The following is a 15563-nucleotide window of genomic DNA, read 5'->3' on the forward strand; positions in this document are numbered from 1 at the left end:
CCTCAGGCAGGGGACGTGTTAATTCTTCCTTCCTGCCATCCACAGGTGGCCAAAGTTCTGAAGAAAGGCACTTTAGTTTAACAGTTAGGCAGAGGGGCAGGATTCTGAGGCAAATCATTCTGTATGATTATAATAACAAAAGCAATGAAAAGCAAGTCAAAGAAACAGTTCCAACATGGAGTCAGAATTGACTTCCTCCCTGCAATAAGAGGTCTTCGATTTTAAACTTTTGCTGGTGATTCACAGCTAATCCTACAGGAGATCTGACTGGCTCAATTTGGCAACCCTGTCATTCTATCAACGCAACTTCTGAAAAATATCTGCCTTGCTCAAAGCCTAAGGGGCAGTGGGGGCCACATCATATCACTACTGGGCAGTTCTTACATTGATCCCAAGAACAAGGAATGATGATTTAATGAAAGTAATGAATATCATTATCAAAATTGCTTTGAAGGTCATAGCCTGAGAAGCTATGGGAAATACCCCCCAACAGCTGAAGGAAAGTCAGACACCTAGAAAGGAGAATTCGATATGTGGATCAACACTATTAGAGCCAGAAATAATATCACTGGGCTCATCGGCTTAAAATGTAGATCATACTTATCTGGCAGGGGAGATACCATGATCACGAAGGTGGTTTTCCCAGGGCGAGGCTTATCCATTGCACTCCGGATGCGCTGACCCCTGCGATTTCCCCAAATGTGGGAAACTCGACTGCATAATTTGTGGTAGTGGGGGACTGCGTTCGCGCTTTCTCCTGAAAAAAAAAAAAAAAAAAAATAAAAAAAAATGTAGATCATCTTTATTAGTTTAAACCAAAATAAAATAACGTCATCTACTGCTATATAAAAAGTCAATACAATATACAGAGTCCATAAAGTTATTCATTAAACAAACCTAAAGACAGGGTGGACACATTGCCTAATTAGTAACCAGTTTTTAAAACTCAAATGGTGATATTTAAGCAGCAGGGTAAACCACTCATGCATGACAGCCCTGCCCTTGCATATAATTATCTCACTGCTGCAGCTGAACCAGATAATGGCTGTCTTTCACTTTGTCTTGCTTAATGGCTAAATACAAGGATTTATCATGCCCCAAATACACCCAACAATTTCTAATCAATAAATGCTGAAAAGTAGACTAAGATAAGGAATAGTTAGAAACCACTTCACGAGCTAAGGTTTTTTGGTGATCTGCCAAGTCACAGTACTGCCTTCATTTGGGGAAAAAGGTAGAATACATGAAGTGTCACTGAGGAGAGCAGTGCGTGTGTTAGTTGCTGCTCAGCCGTGTCTGACTCTTTGTGACCCCGTAGACTGTAGCCCACCAGGCTCCTCCGTCCATAGAATTCTCCAGGCAAGAATACTGGAGCCGGTAGTCATTCGCTTCTCCAGGGGATCTTCCTGACCCAGGAATCAAACCCAGGTCTACCACATCGCAGGCAGATTATTTACCATCTGAATTCCACACAATCTGAGGCTATTTCCTTATGAGTTGTGTTGCTGAGTCATTATAGCATGTTCTAAGTCATGAAAATTCACACTTGCTTGATGATTCGGACCACATCTGTTAGAAACTTGAAGAAATCTGTCTTCTAGTAGGGCTTCCCAGGTGGCACCAGTGATAAAGAACCTGCCTGCCAGGGCAGAAGACTAAAGAGACATGGGTTCGATTCCTGGGTCGGGAAGATCCCCTGGAGGACGGCATGGCAACCCTCTCCAGTATTGTTGCCTGGAGAATCCCATGGGCAGAGAAGCCTGGCAGACTATAGTCCATGGGGTCGCAAAGAGTCGGACATGACTTCTAGTACTCCTGTAGAAAAAGTGAAAAGTTATGCAGTTAAACATTATCACTGTCAATTATCTCTGGATGCAATGACCAGATTGTTACACAAATTCGGTCTGTGAAGATCTCTCTCCTGTCTGTGTCTCTCCTAATTTAGGAAGAAACCGAACAGACTCTATCTTTGAAAGCAGGGCTCCATCTTGGGCCAGACTGTGGACTTTGAGCTATATGCCCAGTATCTATGGAAACACACACCAGCCTGGAAAACCAGGCCCCCGGAAGGAAGAGTCCCAGGGCTCGTACCTAGACTCTCTGTTGCGTAAAATAATACCCTAATTATCTGTATAACTGCATAGAATCATACATTCTATTATGCTTATTGGGGTATGACCACAGGCCTAATGATAATTCTCCACTGTTAACTAATTAGGCTTAAGGCATGTGAATCACAGGTTAACTTTGACTGTATCTTTCTTTTTCCTTTGTTCAGACCAGTTTCACAGAATTTGGGGAAGCGGGTTTGTGCACGTACACTTAGGGTATATAATGTTTTCACAAAAACTGGTCAGGGTTCTTGGCTAAGAGGAGACTCTGCCTTGGGCCCTCTGGTGTAATAAACTGCAGTCCACTCTCTGCATCGTCCTTCTGAGTTTGTTTCCCGGAATGTGTGGCTACAACACTAAGACATAAAAAGGGAAGTTCCTTCATTGTACACAGCTCTGAAGTAATGTTGGAGAAGTCTAAATAAAAGATGGTTGAGAAATCACGGCAGAGAACATTCAATTATGTAATGATCCTAAGTAAAAAATAAATGGGACTGTCTTGAAAAACATTCATCTGAGGCCTCCCTCTTGGCATTCTGATTCTCATTACTTTATGGGAAAAAAAGTAACTCGAGTACTATTAAAGAAAAAGGATGCTTCTGCAATCTTGGGTTAGCAACTTAAATATAGCTTTAAAATGGTATGCAAGTGAAAATATAGCCTTAAAAACAGATATTAGAAAGATTGAAAATAAACTAGGCATACAATTCAGGAAGATAGGCAAAGTATATCAAATAGCCACCACCCCCAAAGAGAAGGAATCAATAAACACAAAAGCAGAAATGAAATCAGAAACAAAAAACTGATCTTGTTAGGAGAAGCACACTGAAACCCCCACCCTGGCCAGGCACCATAGTAACCATTCACATGAGTTGTTTTATGACAGGAGATCCTGATAAGGAATACGGAACTAATAAGCCACCACCAACCGGAAGAGTTTGGGAAAGGTTGAAAGGAGACACCACGTGTCCATCCACTTCCCAGAATCCCTCTTGCTAGCATTCATCTTGGCTGAGCGATGCATGTGCCACCAGGAAAGACTCTGAATTAGAATGATTGGCCAAAGACCCCCCGGAAACTAATCCTATCACCATAAAACCCGAGACTGCGAGCTGTGCAGCAGAGCAGTTCTCCTGGGTTCCCTTACCCTGCTGCTCTCCAGCCGGGTGCCCTTTCCCAATAAAATCTCTTGCTTTGTCAGCGGATGTGTCTCCTCGGACAATTCATTTCCGAGTGTTAGACAAGAGCCCAGTTTCGGGCCCTGGAAGGGGTCCCCCTTCCTGCAACAATTTGACCAATTATCATCAAAAGTTTGTTAGTTGAATAAAATAGATAAATCTGATCTAGAATTAAGATACATTTAAACAACAGTAGAAACAGGAAAGATATATAAGTACTGGGCACAGAGACTTTTAAAGTTATAAAAAAAATTACCCAGAGAAATGTATTGAACTGGCTTATTGATAAACTCTAAATTTATTAGGACTGATGGACTTGCCTGGTGGCTCAGACAGTAAAGAATCTGCCTGCAATGTGGGAGACCTGGGTTTGATCCCTGGGTTGGGAAGATCCCCTGGAGGAGGGCATGGCAACCCACTCCAGTATTCTTGCCTAGAGAATCCCCTTGGACAGAGGAGCCTGGTGGGGTTCAGTCCATGGGTTTGCAAAGCACTGAGCGACTAAGCACACATATTAGGAATGATAGTTTAAAATAGCTGATTTTTTGTTCCTGAATAGCGGACATCTGCCAGCAGATCCACAGTTCCTCTCTTAGTTGTAGATTTCAGTTTGACGTTTTTGTGTGCAATTTAAGCCTCTTCCCTTCCACCTGAAAATGTCTGACCTAAGAGTTGACTCATTGGAAAAGACTCTGATGCAGGGAGGGATTGGGGCAGGAGGAGAAGGGGACGACAGAGGATGAGATGGCTGGATGGCATCACTGACTCGATGGACGTGAGTCTGAGTGAACTCCGGGAGTTGGTGATAGACAGGGAGGCCTGGTGTCCTGCAATTCATGGGGTCGAAAAGAGTCGGACACGACTGAGCGACTGAACTGAACTGAAGCTTGGAAAATTGCAGTGGAAAAGAGGGGTGGGGCGGCAGTCTTCTCTCTCCTCCCTGACCCCACCCCCCTCACTGGATGTCTGTTGCTAGTTCAGCCCCCACCCAACCCCTGACCAGGCAGGGTGAGTTGTGGGTGAACTTTATAGACTGGAATGGTGGTTATCTGGCCTCCTGACTTCCTGAAGTCCATTTCCATGCCTCCACACCCCACAGGCCCCCCAGAGCACGAAATGGCAACCAACTCTAGTATTCTTGCCTGGAGAATCCCAAGGACAGAGGAGGCTGGCGGGCTACAGTCCAGGGGGTTACAAAGAGTTGGACACAACTGAGTGACTTTCACTTTACTTCTGATGATGTGCTTTGTCTAATCTTGGAGCCCCTGTTCCTAGGGGATCTCCTACCAGGAAGCCCCTATTTGTAACCCACCTTCAGCTCCTGTTTCTGAAGTCTCAACCCACTTGTACCCTTCCTCTGGAGTCTCTCTCCTCCAGGTCATCCTTCTGGGCATGTCCTTGTCAAGGTGACTTAGCCGGAGACTTTCTTTGCCCAATGCTGGAGGTGTAGGCTGCTTCCTGTGAGGCTCTCTTCTCTGTCAGCCCCCTGGCTCCAGCAAGTCTCTTAGCTGTGTCCACCAAATGCCAGGGGGCACATGAAGGCTCCTGGAGCAGTTCTTTGAAACCCTCTTGTTTAGTTTGAGGTGAGGGGAAAAAACCCCTCATTCTTCCATTATCTGGGGAGCAAAAATAAATATCAGAGAAACTGTACTGCTGATTTCTTAAAGAATTTCTTCATTTTCACTAAAACCCCTAAAATACTAGACAAAATAAAAAAATTTTTAAATGTCCAACTACGCAATTTTTTGTTAGTCCTTTCTCCTGGGATGCAGCTTTCTGAGGGTCAATTACTAACATACATGTAATTGGATGCCCAGAAAAAGACAGTAAAAAAATGGTCCTGGGTATATATGCCTTGGTTGCATGCTCCAGTTTGCAGAGAGAAATTCTGGTTCCTCCTCACCATTCTAATTTTCCATTTTCTGCCTCAGTCACAAATTCAAGCAGAGTCAGCTCTTAACCAGAAATGTCCAAACCTTCCTACTGAAGCCCAATCCGCAGTACAGATGTTCTCTTCTCTCACGGTGAGTTTTTAGTTCCTGCTATCTAACATGGATGAATTTAAATCTCATCATAAATAGATTCTACAAAAAGGAAAAAAAAAATCAACCATCTTCAAGAAATAAAGCGTTCAAAAGATCCAGACTCAGAGATGACCAAGATGTTGGCGCTGATAGGGAATTTAAAATAACCATGAAAGAAATGTCAACCGATCTAGAGGCATTAAAAGGACAGCGCATTAACAGATGGGGAATTTCACTAGAAAAAGGGAACTTTCATAGGAAAGACGGAAACCATAAAACAGTCAAGTGGAGATGCCAGAAACAAACATGAGATCAGAGATGAAGAATTTCTTCAATAAGCTTACGGGCAGCCTGAAAACTAGAGAAGAAGGAAAGCAATGGACTTGAAAATAAGTCAGTAGGGATCATACAAACATAAAGACAAAAAAAAATAAGGAACAACTATGGGTTAACAATAAAATGTTCTTGTTATTGTAAAGTTATTGTCAACTATGGGTTAACAACAAAAAGTCCCTTGAATTGCAAGGAGATCAAACCAGTCAATCCTAAAGGAAATCAACCCTGAATATTTATTGGAAGGACTGATGCTGAAGCTCCAGTACTTTGGCCTCCTGGTGCGAGGAGCCAACTCATTAGAAAAGAATCTGATGCTGGGAAAGATTGAAGGCAGGAGGAGAAGGGGACAACAGAAGACGAGATGGTTGGATGCCATCACTGACTCGATGGACATGAATTTGAGCAAGCTCCGGGAGATAGTGAAGGATGGGGAAGCCTGGTGTGCTGCAGTCCATGGAGTCAAAAAGAGTTGGATAGGACTGAAGTGACTTAGCATGCATGCATAGAAGAGTAGTGACTATTTTCAGTGGAATCTTTCCACAGCCCTACAAATACATATAGGCCAACAGTGACGTCACCCACAACACAACCAGGGCAGCACGGAGCCTCCCTCTCCTCTCAGGAGAGAAAGCTCTCCCTCCTCGTCTCTTCTCCCTTTTCCACCTTCCAGGGCTGCATCACTGACTCAATGGACATGAGTTTGAGCAAGCTCTGGGAGACGGTGAAGGACAGGGAAGCCTGGTGTGCTGCAGTCCATGGGGTTGGAAAGAGTCAGACTGAGCAACTGAACAACAGATGGGTTAACAAGCTAACATACATGTAATTGGAATCCCAGAGAAAGAGTGAGAGAGGGCAGAAGACTACTTGAAGATATAACGGCCAAGAATTTTCCAAAAATCAGTGAAATAACACAAGCCATAAAGTCAAGGAAGGAAAAAACCCCTAAAAACATCAAACTGCTGAGAACCAAAGTTTCAAAGCAAAAACTTGAAGATAGAGGGGAAAGTACATTACACAGAGATCCAGGACCACAGGCTGATCATCGTGAGTGACTGGCAGGCTGACCCACTGCTGGATTTTGCATCTCTGTCCACAGGCTACAGAGACAGAGAAGCTCATGAGGACTAGTCCTGGCGTCTCTGGGTTTGGAGCTTCTCCAGAGTCCTGCACCTTCGTGGTCTTACCACCTTGTTTTTGAGAATACCAGTGCCTTGGCTTACAACAACAGAATGGAGGATCTCCAAGCCTAGGTTTTGCAGGCTCCAAAATGTGGGGTGTGAGACTGGGCTCTCTTTCTGTAAGTTGGGTTTATGTGGTGCTTTCTACAATTCTAGTTCAGTTCAGTTCAGTTCAGTCACTCAGTTGTGTCCAACTCTTTGCAACCCCATGAATCGCAGCATGCCAGGCCTCCCTGTCCATCACCAACTCCCAGAGTTCACTCAGACTCACGTCCATCGAGTCAGTGATGCCACCCAGCCATCTCATCCTCTGTCGTCCCCTTCTCCTCCTGCCCCCAATCCCTCCCAGCATCAGAATCTTTTCCAATGAGTCAACTCTTCGCATGAGGTGGCCAAAGTACTGGAGTTTCAGCTTCAGCATCATTCCTTCTAAAGAAATCCCAGGGCTGATCTCCTTCAGAATGGACTGGTTGGATCTCCTTGCAGTCCAAGGGACTCTCAAGAGTCTTCTCCAACACCACAGTTCAAAAGCATCAATTCTTTGGTGCTCAGCCTTCTTCACAGTCCAACTCTCACATCCATACATGACCACAGGAAAAACCATAGCCTTAACTAGATGGACCTTTGTTGGCAAAGTAATGTCTCTGCTTTTCAATATGCTATCTAGGTTGGTCATAAGTTTCCTTCCAAGGAGTAAGCGTCTTTCAATTTCATGGCTGCAGTCACCATCTGCAGTGATTTTGGAGCCCAGAAAAATAAAGTCTGACACTGTTTCCACTGTTTCCCCATCTATTTCCCATGAAGTGATGGGACCGGATGCCATGATCTTTGTTTTCTGAATGTTGAGCTTTAAGCCAACTTTTTCACTCTCCTCTTTCACTTTCAAGAGGCTTTTTAGTTCCTCTTCACTTTCTGACTCAAGGGTGGTGTCATCTGCATATCTGAGGTTATTGATATTTGTCCCAGCAATCTTGATTCCAGCTTGTGCTTCTTCCAGCCCAGCGTTTTTCATGATGTACTCTGCATATAAGTTAAATAAGCAGGGTGACAATATACAGCCTAGACGAACTCCTTTTCCTATTTGGAACCAGTCTGTTGTTCCGTGTCTAGTTCTAACTGTTGCTTCCTGACCTGAATACAGATTTCTCAAGAGGCAGGTCAGGTGGTCTGGTATTCCCATCTCTTTCAGAATTTTCCACAGTTTATTGTGATCCACACAGTCAAAGGCTTTGGCATAGTCAATAAAGCAGAAATAGATGTTTTTCTGGAACTCTCTTGCTTTTTCCATGATCCAGCAGATGTTGGCAATTTGATCTCTGGTTCCTCTGCCTTTTCTAAAACCAGCTTGAACATCAGGAAGTTCATGGTTCATGTATTGCTGAAGCCTGGCTTGGAGAATTTTGAGCATTACTTTACTAGCGTGTGAGATGACTGCAATTGTGCGGTAGTTTGAGCATTCTTTGGCATTGCCTTTCTTTGGGATTGGAATGAAAACTGACCTTTTCCAGTCCTGGGGCCACTGCTGAGTTTTCCAAATTTGCTGGCATATTGAGTGCAGCACTTTCACAGCATCATCTTTCAGGATTTGAAATAGCTCAACTGGAATTCCATCACCTCCACTAGCTTTGTTTGTAGTGATGCTTTCTAAGGCCCACTTGACTTCACATTCCAGGATGTCTGGCTGTAGGTCAGTGATCACAGCATCGTGATTATCTGGGTCATGAAGATCTTTTTTGTACAGTTCTGTGTATTCTTGCCATCTCTTCTTAATATCTTCTGCTTCTGTTAGGTCCATACCATTTCTGTCCTTTATTAAGCCCATCTTTGCATGAAATGTTCCTTTGGTATCTCTGATTTTCTTGAAGAGATCCATAGTCTTTCCCATTCTGTTGTTTTCCTCTATTTTTTTGCATTGATCGCTGAGGAAGGCTTTCTTATCTCTTCTTGCTATTCTAGTTCAGAGTTGTTTCAGGTGAGAGTGTTGCTTCTGGTTTCCTTAACTACAGAGGAAGTGTCAGTGTACACAGCTCTCCACTAGAGGGCAATATAAGCATTAGGTTTTTAAAACATGAAGCCACAGATTTCCAGCACAAGCATACATTACTGAAAAAATAAATGAACTCCTAAATAACACAAATTTAATTTTTCATATTACCTTTTGGTTTGTCCTATGGTTGTAACATGTCTAACATTTCTTAAAAATACACATTAATAGAGGAAAAATCAAGCACATGTAAGGTAAATGGTATTGCTAGGATGATAAAAGGGTTAATCCATCTAGCAAAAACAGTTGTAAGTATAAATCCACCTAAAAGTTACAAAATACATGAATCAAAACTGGCAGAATCTGAGAGAGAAATAGGCGATTCAACAATTATAGAGCCTTTGATACCTAATTCTCAGTAATAGAACAGTGAGATAGGAGGCCAAGAAGGATAGAAGACTTGAACAGCAGTGTACGCAAACTAGACTTGATAGATGTACAGAGGGCAGGTCACACAGCAGCAACAGAATACAAAGTGCCCTCAAGTACGTGTGCAACATTCTCTGGGACAGATATACGTTAGGCCAGAAAATAAGTCTTAATAAGTTAGAAGTAGATTCCCCCCACTCCTCCCAGGGAAAGCAATTTGAGTTCTTCCCCTGTGGACTGCAACTCCAAAATATCTGTGGAGCCCAGGAGGCTGTGCCCTGGCCAGCTAAAAGATGAGACCACACATTTCTCATTCTGAAAATCAAGGAAAACTTCCTGACTAGAAAACTCCTTGGAGGTCAGAAGTGGAGTGGTGCTAAGTCTACCCACAGGCCTCTTCATAGGAATATATCTTCGCTGAGAGACTGCACGCATACAAGGCAGGATCCTGAGATGTTTGAAATAAGGACTCAGAACCAGGCAAATAAAAATGGTTGGCCCAAGGAAACCCAGACAGATGCCCCGTAAAACTGACTGACACCACCACGAGGCCAGACTGTCTCTCTGAGCCCACCCGTGTGTCTACCCACATGTCCTCTTTTTCCTTCTAATGAACACTTCTTTTGTTTCACTGCTTTCTGTCTTTGTGGGAATTCTTTTCTTCAAAGCCAAAAGGTCAGGGCCTTGTCACTGATCACTGGTCTAGTGGTGAGGATTTGGTGCTCTCACCTCCTCTACTCAACTTTAATCTCTGGCTGGGAACTGAAACCTTCAGCTTCAGGCAGCAGTGGGCTGAGTTCACCTGAGATCATAACCGCTCAACATCCAACTGGAAGCTACATACAGAGCAGCTGGGCAAGAAAAAGAAAGGAAAGACATACACATTTGAACAGAAAACTCTCTCTTTTCAAAAGACATAATCTTGTATACATTTCCCTGGAGACTCAGTGGTAAAAAACTTGCCTGTAATGTAGAAGAAGCAGGTTTGATCCCTGGGTCAGGAAGATCAACTGGAGAAGTAAATGGCAACCCATTCCAGTATTCTTGCCTAGGAAATCCCATGGACAGAGGAGTCTGGCAGTCTATAACCCATGGGGTTGCAAAAGAGTTGGACATGACTTATCAACTAAAATAACAATACTCTTAAAAAAAATAAATAAAATAACAATACTCTTGTATACACTGAAAAGCCTAAAGAATCCATGAAAAAATCTCTGAGTGCTAATAAACAAGTTCAGAAAATGTGAAACCAACACCGCTAAATCAGCTTATTTCTATATATTAACAATGAACAATTTATAAATGAAATTGAGAAAAAAAATTCCTTGTAAATTACATCAATAAGAATAAAATAACTTCAGTTCAGTCACTCAGTTGTGTCTGACTCTTTGGACCCCATGGACTGCAGCACGCCAGGCCTCCCTGTCCGTCACCAACTCCTGGAGTTTACTCAAACTCATGTTTATTGACTCGGTGATGCCATCCAACCATCTCATCCTCTGTAGTCCCCTTCTCCTCCTCCCTTCAATCTTTCCCAGCATCAGGGTCTTTTCCAATGAGTTAGTTCTTTGCATCAGGTGGCCACATCAGCTTGGAGTTTCAGCTTCAACATCAGTCCTTCCAATGAACACCCAAGACTGATCTCCTTTAGGATTTACTGGTTGGATCTCCTTGCAGTCCAAGAGACTCTCAAGAGTCTTCTCCAACACCACAGTTCAAAAGCATCAATTCTTCGGCACTCAACTTTCTTTATAGTGCAACTCTCACATCCATACATGACTACTGGAAAAACCATAGCTTTGACTAGATGGACATTTGTCGGCAAAGTAATGTCTCTACTTTTTAATATGCTATCTAGGCTGGTCATAGCTTTTCTTCCAAGGAGCAAGCGTCTTTTAATTTCATGGCTGCAGTCACTATATCCAGTGATTTTGGAGCCCTCCCAAATAAAGTCTGCCACTGTTTCCATTGTTTCCCCATCTATTCGCCAGGAAGTGATGGGACCGGATGCCATGATCTTTGTTATTTGAATATTGAGTTTTAAGCCAGCTTTTTCACTCTCCTCTTTCACTTTCAACAAGAGGCTCTTTAGTTCCTCTTCACTTTCTGCCATAAGGGTGGTGTCATTTGCGTATCTGAAGTTATTGATATTTCTCCCAGAAATCTTGATTCCAGCTTGTGCTTCATCCAGCCTGGCATTTCACATGATGTACTCTTAGGAATAAATTTAACAAAAGAGGACAAGAATTGTAAACTGAAAGCTGCAAAACATCACTGAAAGAAATTCAAAGATGGAAATAAATGGGAAGATAACCCATTTAATGGGTCAGAAGACTTAATTTTGGTAAGATAACAATACTTTCCAACTTGACAGAGTGAATGCATTCCCTATCAAAATCCCAGCTTTTTTTTTTTTTAAAGAAATTTACAACTTCATTCTAAAATTCATATACAAATTTAAAAGACACAGAATATCCAAAACATCTTTAAAAAGAACAAAGTGGAAGGACTCAACACTTCCTGATTTCAAAACTGAGTACAAGCCTACAGTAATAAAAATTGTGCTTGGGACTTCCCCAGTGGTCCAATGACCGAGACTCAGTGCTCCCAATGCAGGAGTATGATCCCTGGTCAGGGAACTAGATCCCGCATGCTGCAACTAAAGATCCCGCATGCTACATGAAGACCCAGCATAGTTAACTAACCAACTAAAAGACTTCGATCCTGGCATAGGGATAGACCTACGTATAGGCTCATGCTCAGTCATGTCCGACTCTTTTCAACCCCATGGGCTGTAACCCACCAGGCTCCTCTGTCCATGGGATTGCCTAGGCAAGAATACTGGAGTGGGTAGCTGTTCCCTTCTCCAAGGGAGCTTCCCAACCCAGGGATAGAACCCTTGTCTTTTGTGCTCCTCCATTGGCAGGTGGATTCTTTACCATTAGCTCCACCGAGGAAGCCCAGGGATAGACCTACTGATGAAGGAAAAAAAGGAGTTCAGAAATAAACACTTAACTGTATGGTCAATTGGATTTCAAAAAGGAAGCCAAGAGATTCACTTCCCCAAATGGTGGAGGACAACTGAATATCAACATACAAAAGAGTGAAGTTGGATCCCCAGTTCAGTTGCTCAGTCGTGCCCAACTCTTTGCGACCCCATGGACTGCAGCATGCCACACTTCCTCAACCTCATAGTAAGTGTTAAGTAAGTGTTAGTCGCTCAGTCGTGCCCAACTCTTTGTGACCCCATGGACTGCAGCCCACCAGGTTCCTCTGTCCATGAGATTTTCCCCAACCTCATACCATATTGAAAAAATAACACAGAATGGATCAAATACTGTCTTGCTGTATCTTACTGGTTCGCTCAACTCAGGGTAGGCAAGGCATGAGCTAGAAAGTGGATAAAAAGAAGCTGAAAGATGATGGGAGGAGCCGTATGAACTTCAGACTTGTTTATTCTCTAATGGCTGGTACGGCGGCCACAGCAGCAGACATGCTGTGTATTCTCATGGTTGATCCAGTGGATACAGCCATAACGCAGCCTCAAGGGCTTTTCAGGTGGAGCTTATATATGCTGACAGAACAAAAGTGGCCCACGGCCAAGTGGGTACATTGTGACCAGCATGTGCAGTGCTCTCAGTGATCTCAGCTGTTACACAATCATATATTTACAAACTGCGGGGTGAGAGGCTGCAGCACGAGAGAGAGTGACCACTGCCAACTTGGCTGATTTGCTCTTTCCCTACAAGTGCCTATGTATAAGAGCTAAAACCGTATAACTCTTAGGAGAAAACAGAGCCTTAAGTCTTCATGACCTTGGATTTGGCAATGCTTCTTAGATATGACACCCAAAGTGACCAATAAAAAGACAGGTACAACTCCCCTGGTGGTCCAGTCGCTAAGATTCCGCACTCCCAGTGCAGGTGTCTGGGTTCAAACCCTGGTCAGGAAACTAGATCCCACATGCTGCACCTAAGACCCAGAAGAGCCAAATAAATATTTTTTTAAAAGATAGGTAAATGGGACTTCAACAAAATTAAACACCTTTGTTCATCCAAAGATATTATCAAGAAAGTGAAAAGACAACCAGCAGAATGGGAGGAAATATTTGAAAATCATGTCTGATAAGGGTATGGCATCCAGAATATGAAAAGAACTCTCAAAAGTGAACAAGAAAAAGATGAATACTGAGTTAAAAAAATGAGCAAACGGTTTGAGTAAACATGTTCCAAAGATTTACAAAGGGCCAATAATCACATAAAAACATTTTTACTCATTAGGGAAATGCAAATCGAACCCAGAATGAGGTATTATTTCACACCAACCAGGAGGGCTGTACTTAAAAACATGGAGACAAAAGTAACAGTTGACAAGGACACAAAGAAATCGGAACCCTCTTACCTTGCTGGTGGGAATGTACAGTGGTGCAGCCACTTCGGAAAATAGTTTGTCGGAAAAAGTTAAAAACACACTATTACCGAACCAGGTTTGTTTGCCCGGCTCGCAGCAAGCCAAATGCTGAGACACTGAGGTTTGCCCTCAGAGAAAGCACTTACTCACAAGACAGCCATGCAGGAAACCTCAGTCCCACCTGCCCAGAGGGGAGGGGCTTGGGCTAATTATGGAATAAGCCTTGGGGTCGGGGGTCTGGAGCGTGGGGAAAGGTGACTGAGGATAAGAAAAAGGTGAAGTCATCCTGGTTGTGCAGGTACAACTGAGCTGCTTGCTTCTCTGTGGGATGCTCTGATGTTTTGGGCCATCTCAGGTCACAAAGTCATGATCAGACATTTGAGCCTGTGCAGTTGGAGGGTCTGTGGTCCCAACCAGGGTTTTACAGGCTTCAGCTCAAATTGGATACATGTTCCTGAAAAACAACTCCCACAAGCCTCTTGTTTAGGCTACCGTGAACCTTCGGTTCAGTTCAGTTGCTCAGTCGTGTCTGACTCTTTATGACCCCATGGACTGCAGCACACCAAGCCTCCCTGTCTATCACCAACTCCTGGAGTTTACTCAAACTCATGTTTATTGACTCGGTGATGCCATCCAACCATCTCATCCTCTGTTGTCCCCTTCTCCTCCCATCTTCAATCTTTCCCAGCATCAGGGTCTTTTCCAAGGAGTCAGTTCTTCACATCAGGTGGCCAAAGTATTGGAGTTTCAGCTTTAGAATCAGTCCTTCCAATGAATATTCAGGACTAATTTCTTTTAGGATGGACTGGTTGGATCTCCTTGCAGTCCAAGGGACTCTCAAGAGTCTTCTCCAACACTACAGTTCAAAAGCATCAATTCTTTGGCGCTCAGCTTTGTTTATAGTCCAACTCTCACATCCATACATGACCACTGGAAAAACCATAGCTTTGACTAGACGGACCTTTGTTTGCAAAGTAATGTCTCTACTTTTTAATACGCTGTCTAGGTTGGTCATAACTTTTCTCCCAAGGAGCAAGCGTCTTTTAATTTCATGGCTGCAGTCACCATATCCAGTGATTTTGGAGCCCCCCCCAAATAAAGTCTGCCACTGTTTCCATTGTTTCCCCATCTATTTGCCATGACGTGATGGGACCGGATGCCATGATCTTCGTTATTTGAATGTTGAGTTTTAAGCCAACTTTTTCACTCTCCTCTTTTACTTTCATCAAGAGGCTCTTTAGTTCCTTCTCGCTTTCTGCCATAAGGGTGGTGTCATCTGTATATCTGAGGTTATTGATATTTCTCCCAGCAATCTTGATTCCAGCTTGTGCTTCATCCAGCCCAGAATTTCTCATGATGTACTTTGCATATAAGTTAAATAAGCAGGGTAACAATATTCAGCCTTGGTATACTCCTTTCCCAATTTGGAACCAGTCTGTTGTTCCATGTCCAGTTCTAACTGTTACTTCTTGACCTGCATACAGATTTCTCAGGAGGCAGGTCAGGTGGTCTGGTATTCCCATCTCTTGAAGAATTTTCCACAGTTGGTTGTGATCTACACAGTCAAAGGCTTTGGCATAATCAATAAAGCAGATGTTTTTCTGGAATTCTCTTGCCTTTTCAATGATCCAACAAATGTTGGCAATTTGATCTCTGGTTCATCTGCCTTTTCTAAATCCAGCTTGAACATCTGGAAATTCACGGTTCATGTACTGTTGAAGACAGGCTTGAAGAATTTTGAGCATTACTTTGCTAGCGTGTGAGATAAGTGCAATTGTGAGATAGTTTGAACATTCTTTGGCATTGCCTTTCTTTGGGATTGGAATGAAAAGTGACCTTTTCCAGTCCTGTGGCCACTGCTGAATTTTCAGTTTGCTGGCATATTGAGGGCAGCACTTTCACAGCATCTTTAA

The 15563-nt window shown here is 43.2% G+C and overlaps 1 non-coding gene across 1 annotated transcript; it reads left to right on the plus strand.

Annotated features, from left to right (window-relative positions):
- Window positions 1-596: 596 nt before the first annotated feature.
- Window positions 597-760, plus strand: LOC138990809 (U1 spliceosomal RNA). The gene has a single exon (XR_011466925.1). It is a non-coding gene; the product is annotated as a U1 spliceosomal RNA (small nuclear RNA).
- The last annotated feature ends 14803 nt before the right edge of the window (window positions 761-15563 follow it).

The sequence above is a fragment of the Bos mutus genome, chromosome 14 (genome assembly GCF_027580195.1).
Source record: "Bos mutus isolate GX-2022 chromosome 14, NWIPB_WYAK_1.1, whole genome shotgun sequence".
In the NCBI taxonomy this organism is placed as follows: Eukaryota; Metazoa; Chordata; class Mammalia; order Artiodactyla; family Bovidae; genus Bos; species Bos mutus.